Here is a 12,112-nt window from a genome sequence, read left to right as displayed (position 1 = left end):
ATCTCTGATCTTTTCAAATGAGGGAAGTGGCAGCATATTGAAAGCATGTAACTAAAGAGAAATCAACAACACCCTGTTTTAACTAACGTGTAAGAATGGGTTTAAACCACTGCGATTATTAAAAAGAAATTAAATACATGAATAAATTATAAGCACTAATCACACTGTACAGTACTTCAGCAATAAGTAATTACATTTGATGTACAGAAAACAAAGATGTATCTTAAATGTAACTTGGAATTGGATGACAGAGCATGGTACTGGAAAATGTGCCTTAATTTGAAAGTCTTTGATTCGGCTGAAGTTGGAGCAATTCTGTCTGATGTCATTCGGCAGGTCGTTGACAGGGCATGTATCCACGCCATCTAATAGCCATCACAATCTGCCTATTCAGTGTGAGAGGCATGTGCTTCCCACAATAACGACCTAATTACGATACGTAAAAGTGTCCACGAACCAGCTACTGTCTTTTGATGGAAATTCTCCCAAAATGGCGGAGAAAGCACTGACTATTTCAAAGAAATGTGCTAAGAACTGGTAGGTACAAATTTTGGGTCCAACTTTTCTTGTCTCTGTTACACTGTGTATGATTTTATAGATTCTGGATACATTCCTGAATGCATTCTACCCAACAAAATTTTTTAAAAAGTTTGAAGTCATTTTGATGATACTCGAATGGTAAATTATAGGTAAGATACATGTAATGGTAAGTTCGGAGGTACAGGGTTTTTTTGGTAACAGGGACAGGAAAAATGTCATTCTTTGAACCTTACATTTTTCAAGTCTGCCAAAGAGTTAAGATTGCTTTGACTTATAAGGAAAATGTCAAACACAAGTTTGTCTTCTGGTGGCATGCTTGGGTATTAGTGACAGACCATCTGTTAATAACTGAGCTCAATGTCAAGGTCAGGAAATAAAAAAAATAGAATCAGCAAGAAAGAATGTTTTACTTACAGGTGACGTAATCTAGCAACTGCTCAAACTGGCCCGGACTTAGCTTATCCCACTGCATGCTGCTTGCAAGAAAACTCCTCCTTGTTTTTTATCCCTCGGTGTCTTGGCAAAATAACAAAAACTGGAATGCTGCGAGGTGGCTTGACTGAGTGAGACACCCGTAGAATCCAAGTTGGAAAGACACAAGCCGGATGGGATCGACAACGGTAGGGTTTTTATCCACAGGTCGGAGGTCGTCGGTCGGTGGTGGGGGTTGGTTGAAGGGGTGAATGGTTTACTGGGGTGAATTGGCTGGATGTGCGCAATCACGACAGCTCGATTGTCAACGCCTGCAGCCAATACGAACTCAGACCTGCGGTGAAGAGTAAAGGCATTTTTTTTATTAAAAGCTACAAACTTAACAACAAAAATGAAAAATAAACCCTTAAATTTTTGGGGTGTGAATCGGAACCAGGCACCCGTGAACCCGACCACTGGAACGGATTCCAGACTATGGGATCAGGTTCCCGTAACCATATATGTCGTAAACAACTTTACAAATTACTTAGTAACTTCTCAGACACTGAAAAAGAAAGGTTTTGAATCCCACTTGTGGGGAATTTTTAAAATGAAAACCCGGCTACATGGAAAACCAAAACAAATTTCACGTTAATATGCGCATTTTAACGCGCGACAGATGACACTCGCGAAAGTTGCAGTTTACACCATAAAGTTATAAAGCACTTCACAGAAAATTCTGGGATTTGAATTTTGGGGATTGGTTTCTTCTGTTACGGGTACCAGGTACCCCTGTTTTACTACAATAGGGTACACAGTTTTCGTACTACCCGCAAATGCACACCAATATTCAATTCTCATTAACGACTGTTTTGAGTGTTGCTATTCTGAGGTATCGGTACGTACCGGTATCTTTGTTTCTGTGCAGAATTTTATGACAACAATTCGCTGTTTCTCCAGGTACATAATTTTTACACAAAATATGCGAAACGTCTACTACCAGTACCTACATTATGTACATGTAGAACAAGGTCTCTGGAAGGATAAGTGCTTGTGATCCCAAAACAAAACAAAAACTTTGTGACCACAGCGAACTAAGACAAGAGGGGCAAAACTTACTATAAAATCCCACTACAAAAAGTACAAGTACTCAGATTTTCTGCACATTTTTCCATGCAAATACAGTGACCACTCTTCTATTTTTACTGAAGCTCATAAGACTATAGAGGCTATAACAATGATGGCACTGCCTTTTAAACGAGATACTTGATTTACATAACTTCCATATCATTCTGCAGTGCTCAGTAAAGTTTATCTTATTTCTAGAAACATAATGAATGCTTTACCGTGCACTTACTACACTGTCAGCTTTTACCTGCAGAAATCATCCAAATTCAATTCACTGTTCTCAATGGGTTTGTCTAGGGATATCAATTTAACCTATTAGTGCAGTTGGCAAAATGAAAAGCAAAAGTTACATGTACTTGTACTTACCTACATGCACAGCCCAATGACAAAATACACACACCTTTTAGGATACACAGTCCACTTCCTGGTTTTGTGATTCGCCCCCACACTGTACCAGTGCAGCCCAAACAAGGCCAAGTCCTTGGCAATAATGGAGCTTTAACAATGCCTGGCCAGCTTCATAGACCAATCAAGATCGGTGTGGCCGATGTGAAGGGCTTTCAACAGCAAATCACACACCCAGGAAACTAACAATCCAACCAGATTGATGCTTTCAGCGGCTCTACTATTTCGGTGCCGGCAAACACTGTGCTAAGCCAGTGCCTACTCAACCACATCTAGCCTATGTACACACTGCGGTGGCCTGCCTGACAAGGCTTGTCAGCTCGGGGTGACCGTGAGTGTGTGTGCAGTGCATGGGTGCAGTACAAATTGTGTGACTGCCTGCCGTGAGTAGGCCAGATGTGCTGTTAATGCACGGTGTGGAATGGTACACATGCACGTATACATCAAGGCAGTCACTGCTCCAGCTATGCTAATGCCTGTCTTATAGTCAGTCAGTCAGGCTACACTAGTGCCTGTAGTACTACCAGCACAAAGTGCCTATGCTCATCATGATGCGAGGTAATAACGCTCACCTTATCACCCACCTCTCTCTCTCTCACACACACAGCTGGCCGATGGAGGGGCTCTGGAGGGGTTGAGGTCGGGCTTGGTATTGACGTAATCAGCCTCGCTGGTGGGCTCCACCCTGCAGCATCTTCATCAAACTGCCTTTTGGTTTTTTTTCCTTCTCTTTATTGGTTTCACTTTCTAGCCGCGGAGCATAGTCGAGCTATAACCGTCCGTGCATCCGTAACCGCCGCCAGCCCAGCCGTCCTGTTGTTGTGCTGGCTCGTGATGACTCGCAAAAACAACCCCGATTGATCAGGATGATAACGGGGGGACTGCCGCGGATGACCTGGCGTGTCACGCCGGCATTCCAGGACCGCGTCACTATCGTCGCTAATCCCTGCTGTCCACGACGCGGTTGTCGTCGTGGGGAGAGATGGCCGGGGTCAGTTGGCCGATTCACGGATCTGGAAGAAATCTGTGATATTCAGGTCAATAACTACACGGCTTTACGTGATTCCAATGCAAGCCAATAATCATCATGTACCTGTAACCCTGTCAGCGTATAACAAGACGCACAGTTTCTGTCTGTCGTATGACAAAAAACAAAATACAACAAAAATAACAAATTATTACTATATTTTCCCTGAAAAATTAAACATGTCTCAGTCATTTGCATGATTTGCAACTTTCAATCAAGAGACTAACACATGATCACTTCAGTCACTTCACAATATAAATAATACACATAATTATGAGATTTTTTAACAACTCTTGCGAAGAAAATGGGTAATTTACAACATCAGAGGAATCATCGGATAAAAGCGAGCAGAAATATTCAAATCCTTCATATCCTTCTTCAAAATCCACTTTTCAACGGTGAAAAATGTTTTGTTTTTTTTTTTTTGTGTGGCTTGAAAATGTTATTATTTGCTTTCTGTGGCTGTGCAGTAAACTGGCTCTTCCGCACCGTTTACAGTCCGTCACTCTTCTGAATGTGTCAATTTCATTGTGTTTTCTCAGAGGCAGCAAAACAAACACAACTGTTTACCCTGGACAGATATTTATTCATCTGATAAAGTCCTTATCCTCAAACTGGGCAAAGGAATGTTTACCCTCTTTTGACAAGGATAAGGCAATGACTCAATTAATGGTTGGTGATTAGGGCGTTAAATCCGCAGTGATGCACTCTGCTCCTAATTATCATCATTGGACTGGCAATAAAATGCCCTGCGGCAGCCTGGCAAGTACTACATTGCACATTCAAGAGTAAACAAAGACCATATGCATAAATTAACATGATTTGCATAAATAAATATCCACGAAAGCAGATTTAATCAACACAGTATGACGTCCTAAGTTCAGACCATTTCTCAAAATCAATTTCTGTTGTTACTGAAAACCCATTTTTTTTGTTCTACTCAAGATATTTTTTGTAGTACTATCATGGAGGTATAAATTCTACCTCCATGGTAAATGTTCTATACAGTAAGCAAGATTGTAACCAAAAAATTAAACGGTGAATTGGCAGACATGTTTCATTCAGTAAAGCAAACACACATTTTGTCTGGAAGCAATTTCTAAAATTTAAATAATTTAGCCCAAAAGGTTAAAATTGCCAAGCATTCTGCTATACACTGCCATGTATATGGCAAGTCTGTACTGGGATTAAAAAAAAAACAATTTATGCACTTATGTTTATGAAAATGTAAATTATATGTACATGTAATATTTGTACCGAGTTCAAGGACTGCATTTTTAATTCAAAAATCAGTTTATGCTGGTAGGCATAATGTACGTACACACACATTGCTAGTTTTATGCATCGCCTGGGGAAAAAAAAACCAAGTCTTTCATGTCTTTCTCAGAACAAATAATTGATATTTATTTTCTAAACTTGCAGTTTGGAAAGAATTTTCAATGAGATGTTGGTCTTAAAAAACGAAATTATATTTGAATATGAAAAAAAAGAGATAGTCTAAAACTATCATGACCAGTAAGAAAAAGTTACGTGAAAAATAAAGGTTAAATAAGAGACAGTACATGTATTTTATGTTTTGCCTTTTCCGAATACACAATGCATTTTAAATGTGTTTATAATTCACCGTTTCAAAATATACACTGAACTTTAAATGTACATGTACAATATGTGCATGTTCACTGGTCTGATTATCAAGCTCACACACCAACGATATTCTGATAGCTACAAACAATTTATAATTTAGAGTAACAAATTCCAGTGATGAGAGGATATTAAGTAATCAATGAGGCTTGTCCTTCCATCGGCGAGAGACGGCCTTTCTCACCACTCGACCCTTGTGAGAATAAATTGCTGTACATTAAAAGCCCACCTACTGCAAATATGTCCGACTATACGGCCATCAATACTCGCATACTCTACTTGTACATGTCATGAACTATACTGCACATGTAGGTACCGTGGTTTAAGACAAGACATATTTTTATCTCTTTCTGTTGATCTTTTCAGATAAATATTGATTTTGTTTTGTTTTGCTCCTCGCTCAAAATTCCTACGAAATGACTTGCACGCTACCCCCTGCGCTCAAAATTACTATGCCAGCTGTACCGTTACACACATATGCTGTAGACTGCATGCGGCAGTGGGATTCAGAAACTAGCCAATGCATGTACTTTATGTATGCATAGATGCGTGCTCTCCGTGCCACAAGCGAAATGAAAAAAAAAAAAAAAAAAAACCACCGAGCCAATTGAAATGCGTTCACAACACGAGACGTATTGTGTTTCCCGCTCGGAAGATCGAATGTAATTGGCTTTGTAACGGCACTCGGTCCCAGGGCCACGTTCTATGGTCAATGCAACAGGCGGCTGCTGATTGGTCGGGGCGGCCGGAACACTCGGCCAAAAACGAGGGTAGCTTACCCTTAGGTTGCCGTGACGATAGAGCGGGGGGAAAACAGAGAGACTTGTTTATCACCTACACGCAGGAGTTAATAGAGTTCAGATGCATTTTTATCAACTCAAATCTTCCTTCATCTCATGGTCGCATAAAGAGGTCAACGATGATTATAAACGAAAAATATTATTTTTTACTTTTAAAAGCGCCTTCCAATTCACATCTCAAACTGTAGCTGTACAAATATTACTTTGAAAATCAATTAAAATACAAAGGTTTTTTAAATTATTAAAGTGAAAAATACTCTATAACCATCACTAAAAAGAGGGGTCTCAAGACATATGCAAGGTCTTTTTCAACTGTTATCATTTCGTCACAAATTTTTACACTGAACTTGGATTGTGCTTGTGCGACCAACATGTTCCCTTAAAGAGGCCCCCCCCCAAAAAAAAAAAAACATTTCTGGGAAATGCAAGACTAAGAAGCTATCCTTCTCAAGAAGTGCTTCTAAGATTTCCAATTCCTCATGGGGTTCCTCTTTTCTCGAGGAGAAAAGCATTTCTCAGTCGTGGTGGTCTTCATGGTTGTTGCACCCAGAGTGGTATTACCGGTATTTTTTTTTTTAATTCCATGTAAGTAGAGAATTTGTCGGCTTGGATTTACGTCCCTTGTCACTTAGGACTCCAATTTCATCTGTTGGGTTCTCGGGTGTTACAGTTAGGAGTGAAAATTAAGATGTGCTATTCAAACATGGATGGAGCTTTTCCAGTTGAAGAAAATTAACCTAACAAGATTTGCACATATCTTTGAAAAACTGCAAATGTACCAACCAAAATTTCCTTAGCTTGCAACATTTGGTTTTGCTGTAATTTTAAGAAATTGATGGATTTGGGGGTTTGTATTTTATATCGAATATTGTTGCACTGACCTGTTTAAAGTTTTGTGTTCATAGATCTACGTGTATGCTGGAAAAACCTGGCTTTTCTTGTAGTCTGGTTCCCTGACCCTACTTCAGACAAAACGGAGCAGTTCATAGATTTCGGGGAATTGTCAGGTCAGGGAACCAGACTAGCTGGCTTCCACTCGTTCACGGAAGTGTTGCAAGCAAGATATAAAAAAACTAAATTTGGTAAATTGGGGTCAGTATTTGAAAAAAAAGTCATTTTTTCCAACGATGGTTGGCCAACCATTGTTGGAAATTGATACAAAAGGTCCACTTTTCTTGAAAATGACAGCACACCAGGTGCTATGATTTCACAGGATGCTTGAGACTATTATTCACTTAAAGTCAAGTAAGGTATTTCATAATAATTTGGTACTTTTGTTTTTTGATGGTTGCAAATGTTGTTATACTACCTTTAACAAATTTCTGTACTTTGCAGTCTGTCCATCAAACTGTCTGCTGATAACATGATTACCAGTAGACTGTGCACAAGACTAGGGAATGCAAGAACTGAACACTCATCACAGTGAGCACATTCATGTGGAAAGGCATTACATGGCCAGCTTCACAATGGAGTTACTAATGCTCCATCAATTTTCACTGGCGGTCCGTCCAGAGTTTTTTCCCGACTGAATTGTTCCATTCAGTCCTGGGTACTTGAACACTTAAATGGGAAAACTCCCACACATTAGTTGCTTAATGTGATGTTTAAAAGCCCTTGAATGTAATGATTTTCATTGGATAAAAGGCCACAAAAATGTAATGGGCGGGTGGAGGGGGAGGGGGGCATTCAGTGTATGAGCCATTGCAGGTATTTCCAAAGTATTGTAAGAAGCCAAAACAGTGATAATGTGTACGAATTTATGCAATTTATGACAAATGATACCAAAAACAGTTGCACGTATACAAAAGTGCAACTTTTTCGGTACCATTTGTCATAAATTGCATAATTTTGTACACATTATCACTAGTTTTGGCCAAACAAAGAGTATGGCTGGATTGCTAAGGAATTTCTGTACTGATCAGTCGTAATTTGAGCAAGATGTGCCCTGGAGTAGTTTTTGAGTTAGACAAAAAAGTATTAAGGGGGGACTTTCTTTTTTGGTTGAGTGTATATGCAATGACTTGGGTACTGTAGGGGGGCACGGACATCAAACTTTCAACGCACATAAATGGCATGGAAAAAAAGTTTTTTGTGCATTCAAAATAAAATTGATCAAGGCAACTGTTCAAATGTCCTGGCTGTAGTCACATTTCTTCACAAAATTCTTGTCTTTCAAAATCATATTCTTATTTGTAGAAAGAGAAATTTTTACTATTTCCTTGATGAATTAAGCATGAGAAAAATGTTCACTTGTTTAAAAAAAAAATTAAAAATACATAAAACCTACGAAAAAATTATTTGCCCAAGACTGATACAAATTATACCTTTCTACAACTAAGAAAACCAAAACTGGAATATATCTGTGCGTCAGAAGAAAGGGTTCAATGGACACGTCTCCATGTTAGTCGAAACTACATATTTCTTATGTGTTTGTATCCGTGATATAGCCTATATCTGTTGGTAACTAAACCCAAACAAGTACGCCACTTGCACAATGATGCATTGGGAGAGCTACAAACCATGAAACGAGTCGATGACCGAAACTACCACGAGTCCATGACCGACGCACCTGGTGCGAATGTAACAAATACATGTGTGAGGTTACAAATTACAATGCATCATGACAAAAAAAAGAAGAAAAAGAAAAAAACAAGGAAATCGTGTTTAATGACAATACCGGATGACAAATAAACAAAGTGGAAGTCAACGACCTGCATCTTTGTTTTGGATTGAAAAAATTCATGTTACTGCATGGAACTTTAATAGACAACAACAGCAATTGATGCATAAATTTGCAGCAGTCACAACAGGTGAATGTCTTGTATGTTGGGTGCGATCGGTAGACCTGCACCATCATTTGATCGCGCAGAAATGCACAATTTGTGCGATCGGTCGATCCTGTAGGAAATCTCAGACTGTACTTCCCTTTTTTAAACCATTCCCCCAGAGCTGTGAATTAGAAAGAAAAGCTAAACGACAGACGGTGGCGCGATCAGTGACCGATGGCGGCACGATCGACTGAAAGCGCAGCGCAATAGCACTCCGCACTAATGTTAAAAATAGAAGTAAGTACCCGGATCTCAGACGAGCATGTTGTACGAAACTTCTCGTGTGAAGATTACGCGCACGCTTGCAACACCTTTTCTATGCCAATGTATGCGGCAAGATGTGCGTGAATGTGCGCGCATGATTGTTCGAAAGTTTGTCTGATATACGCGGAGCAAAATTTACGTCATAAACTGTGCGGAGTGCGGACTGTTTCTGAGTTTGTTTTTGCATACATGTATTCAAATTTGATGTTCCCTACAATGAAGGTCTCAACAACTCTGGAACGGTCTGGTGTCTTTTGACCACTGTAATACAACACAATCACAGGTGTCACAGGTGGGGAAAGCGTTAAATGGCTTCAAAACGGAAAAAAATGTCTCTGCACAACAGGCAGGAAATTACAAACCGCGTGTGAATGTTTTTGTAATTAGGATGAATGTGGCAAACGTTGCCTACGTGCACAAATTTCCTTCCTGAGCTCAACAGCACATAACCGTCGAAAAGGAAGTGAGCACACAGCCAAATGAAGATTAATTCCCCGGTCTCATGACGCTATTCCTAGTGGAACAAATTGCCAAGATTAGCTAGCTGTTTGAGAGTCTTCTCAAACTGAACCCGTAAGTTACTAATTAGGTTTTTGTAATGTAAGCCTGTTTTTAAACTGATATGGGGTACAAGTCTACAGGGGACAGAATGCTATTTTTTAAAGTTGTGTCATTGGGCCTATCTCTTAATGGTAATCCTGACCTTTAGGACCCCGTTCCTATATAAGGTTAAAAGACTCACCAAAACAACTGACTAAATGACACTCAAAAGTGACATTCTGATATTTCTTGACACATTTGAACAGTTGGCAATGACACCTTCTTGTCGAATATCAGCAGGTTTAATTTTGTGGAAAGAGGGCAGGGCTTTGATTTATGAGGGGTAAACAACGACGATGACAAACAGAAAATATATTAAAAAATCAAGATGGCGAACTGCAAAAAAAAGGTAGGAAAGTCATATTTTCTTTGAAAGTGCTTTCAAAGAAACATGACATGAGTTAAACTGAAGAAAGCAGACTGTTTTACTAGTGAGTGATAACATTCGTAAGTCAAAATCTCAAAATCGTTTGAAAAATAATGAACTTTAAATATCAACCTCCACACTTGCATAAGTTATTGCTTAGTTTCTTGGGAAAGATTCCCATATCTGGCCATCAGTAATTTTTCCCGTAAATGACCTATCACCCATCAGAAAGTGATAATGAGTCAAAGTCGAAATTAGCCTAGCAAGGACCAATTTTGAATTTTTACTGAGAAAACACAGTCACTTAAAAATTTCGAAGTGGCTATCGTTACGGCACTCGTTGTTTAGCGCCCTCTACGATTTTTTTTGATACGCACGCGGGTATATAATTATTTGTTTCCCCACGTTTTATCGAGCAGTGCGCCAGCTCAGCCGATAGAGGGTAGGATTTTGCACCGCGAGGTTGCGGGTTCGAATCTCAGTTTTGCACTCGAATTTTTTTCCTTTTCTAACCTGAGGCTTTGGAGGATTTTTTTTAAAAGGGAAATAAAGTCCGAATTTCATAAAGTTCAAATTCACTTTTTTCCTTCTAATTTTATATTTTCTTGTCATGTTTTTTTATAAAAGTTGCCAGGTTGCAGTCTACCGTAACGATAGAAAATGGGAAATGCGTTACGGCTGCCGTAACAATAGCCACTGCGTAAAAATTTTCAGACCAGTCCCATAGGATTTGTGCACAGGGTGACAAGTGATGGCCAGATATGGGAATCTTTCCGTTTCTTGAGCAAATAAAGGGGAAATGCACAGCAGAATAAATAAACCAGACAATTTTACAAACCTTAGATTAGAACTGTTCCGAAGTTTAACAAGTTTAGGACACAACATCAAGTGTTCATCCATATACACGCACGTACGCACTACGCAGCATGCATCATGATCATATCACCAGCTGATCGGAAACAGCGCCCTCTCGTGTTTCAAGTCCCGTACGTCTGGTTTTCAAGTTCAAACCAAAGTTGATTAGATGGAGCTTTAGATTCTACCTCTATGATTAGTTTGACTGTTTCGGTGGTTTTTTAATAGTAGAATTGATTAAAGTATTTGGAAATGTCTGTTTTGTATAAATATACTTTTTTCCATTACTTTTTTTCATTTAACTTCTTCTTTCTTCCTTTTTTTAGCCTCCACAAAGGGAAACTGACAAGTGCATTAAAGAAATTGTTTGAAGCAGGGATTGAACCAGACAGGGCTCTGGAGTGCTCTGAAACGTGCAAAACTAAATCAGGCCCACTTTACTCACAGTTTAGCCAGCAAATTTCTCCAAAAATTCCACTGGGGCAAAGAAAATGTCCTCAGTATTTCACCAACCAAGTTTGCAGACCAAATTCAATTTTTAAAGGAGACATTTCTTCAATATTTTACACATGAGAGGGAAGTCGAGTGATTTCAAAATGGGGCTAAATACTAGACTGGTACATGTCCAACCATGGTCCAACTATTTGAAAAGACTGCCCTCTTCATTCAGTGTCAATAGTCTGGTGGCTTGACTATGGAGAAATGTGTAGTAAATGGAGACTAGTGCCCGCTTCATGCCACATGTTTCTTAAATTCTTTTGGCATGGTTGATTGATGCAGTACTGAAGTTGTGTTGGACTGGTTGTTTTAGGTGCCAGTCTATTTTCTTGTTTTGCATGTTTTCAATACCTTAAGTTTTGGGACTCTCATACACAGTATTGAGAGTCCCAAATTTTCGGACTAGGTTTGAACCTGCGACCACCAGATAACCCAGCTGGGATTACCGTTCATTTTTGTCAGAACGTAGAAGACTTCAAATTCTTAACTGGTTCTCGGGATCATCAACCTTAATCGTGAGGTTACACCATCTCACGATTAATGTCAATAAAGACGATCTCAGTGCACTACTTTGATAAACATACTATTTACTGGAACATTAACATTTTCCAAAAGAAAACCCAGTGCCTCAAAATTTAATTTAATTTAGAGAAAACACAGAAATAATCCATACCAATTCATAAATGAATATCATACGCACTTGCGCTTTATTTTAAGCTGTAAAAATAGAAATTCCAAATATGCATAC

At 39.2% G+C, this 12,112-nt stretch overlaps 1 long non-coding RNA gene across 1 annotated transcript; it reads right to left on the bottom strand.

Annotated features, from left to right (window-relative positions):
* Nucleotides 1–740: 740 nt before the first annotated feature.
* LOC119729779 lies at nt 741–11,001 on the bottom strand. Its single transcript, XR_005271269.1, has 3 exons — nt 10,850–11,001; nt 3,057–3,508; nt 741–1,306 (listed from the first exon to the last, which is right to left on the bottom strand). It is a non-coding gene; the product is annotated as an uncharacterized LOC119729779 (long non-coding RNA).
* Between the last annotated feature and the right edge of the window lie 1,111 nt (nt 11,002–12,112).

The sequence above is a fragment of the Patiria miniata genome, unplaced genomic scaffold (genome assembly GCF_015706575.1).
Source record: "Patiria miniata isolate m_02_andy unplaced genomic scaffold, ASM1570657v1 HiC_scaffold_21, whole genome shotgun sequence".
Classification (NCBI taxonomy): domain Eukaryota; kingdom Metazoa; phylum Echinodermata; class Asteroidea; order Valvatida; family Asterinidae; genus Patiria; species Patiria miniata.
Note: the sequence above shows the minus strand (reverse complement) of the source record. Positions and strands in the feature narration are given on the sequence as shown.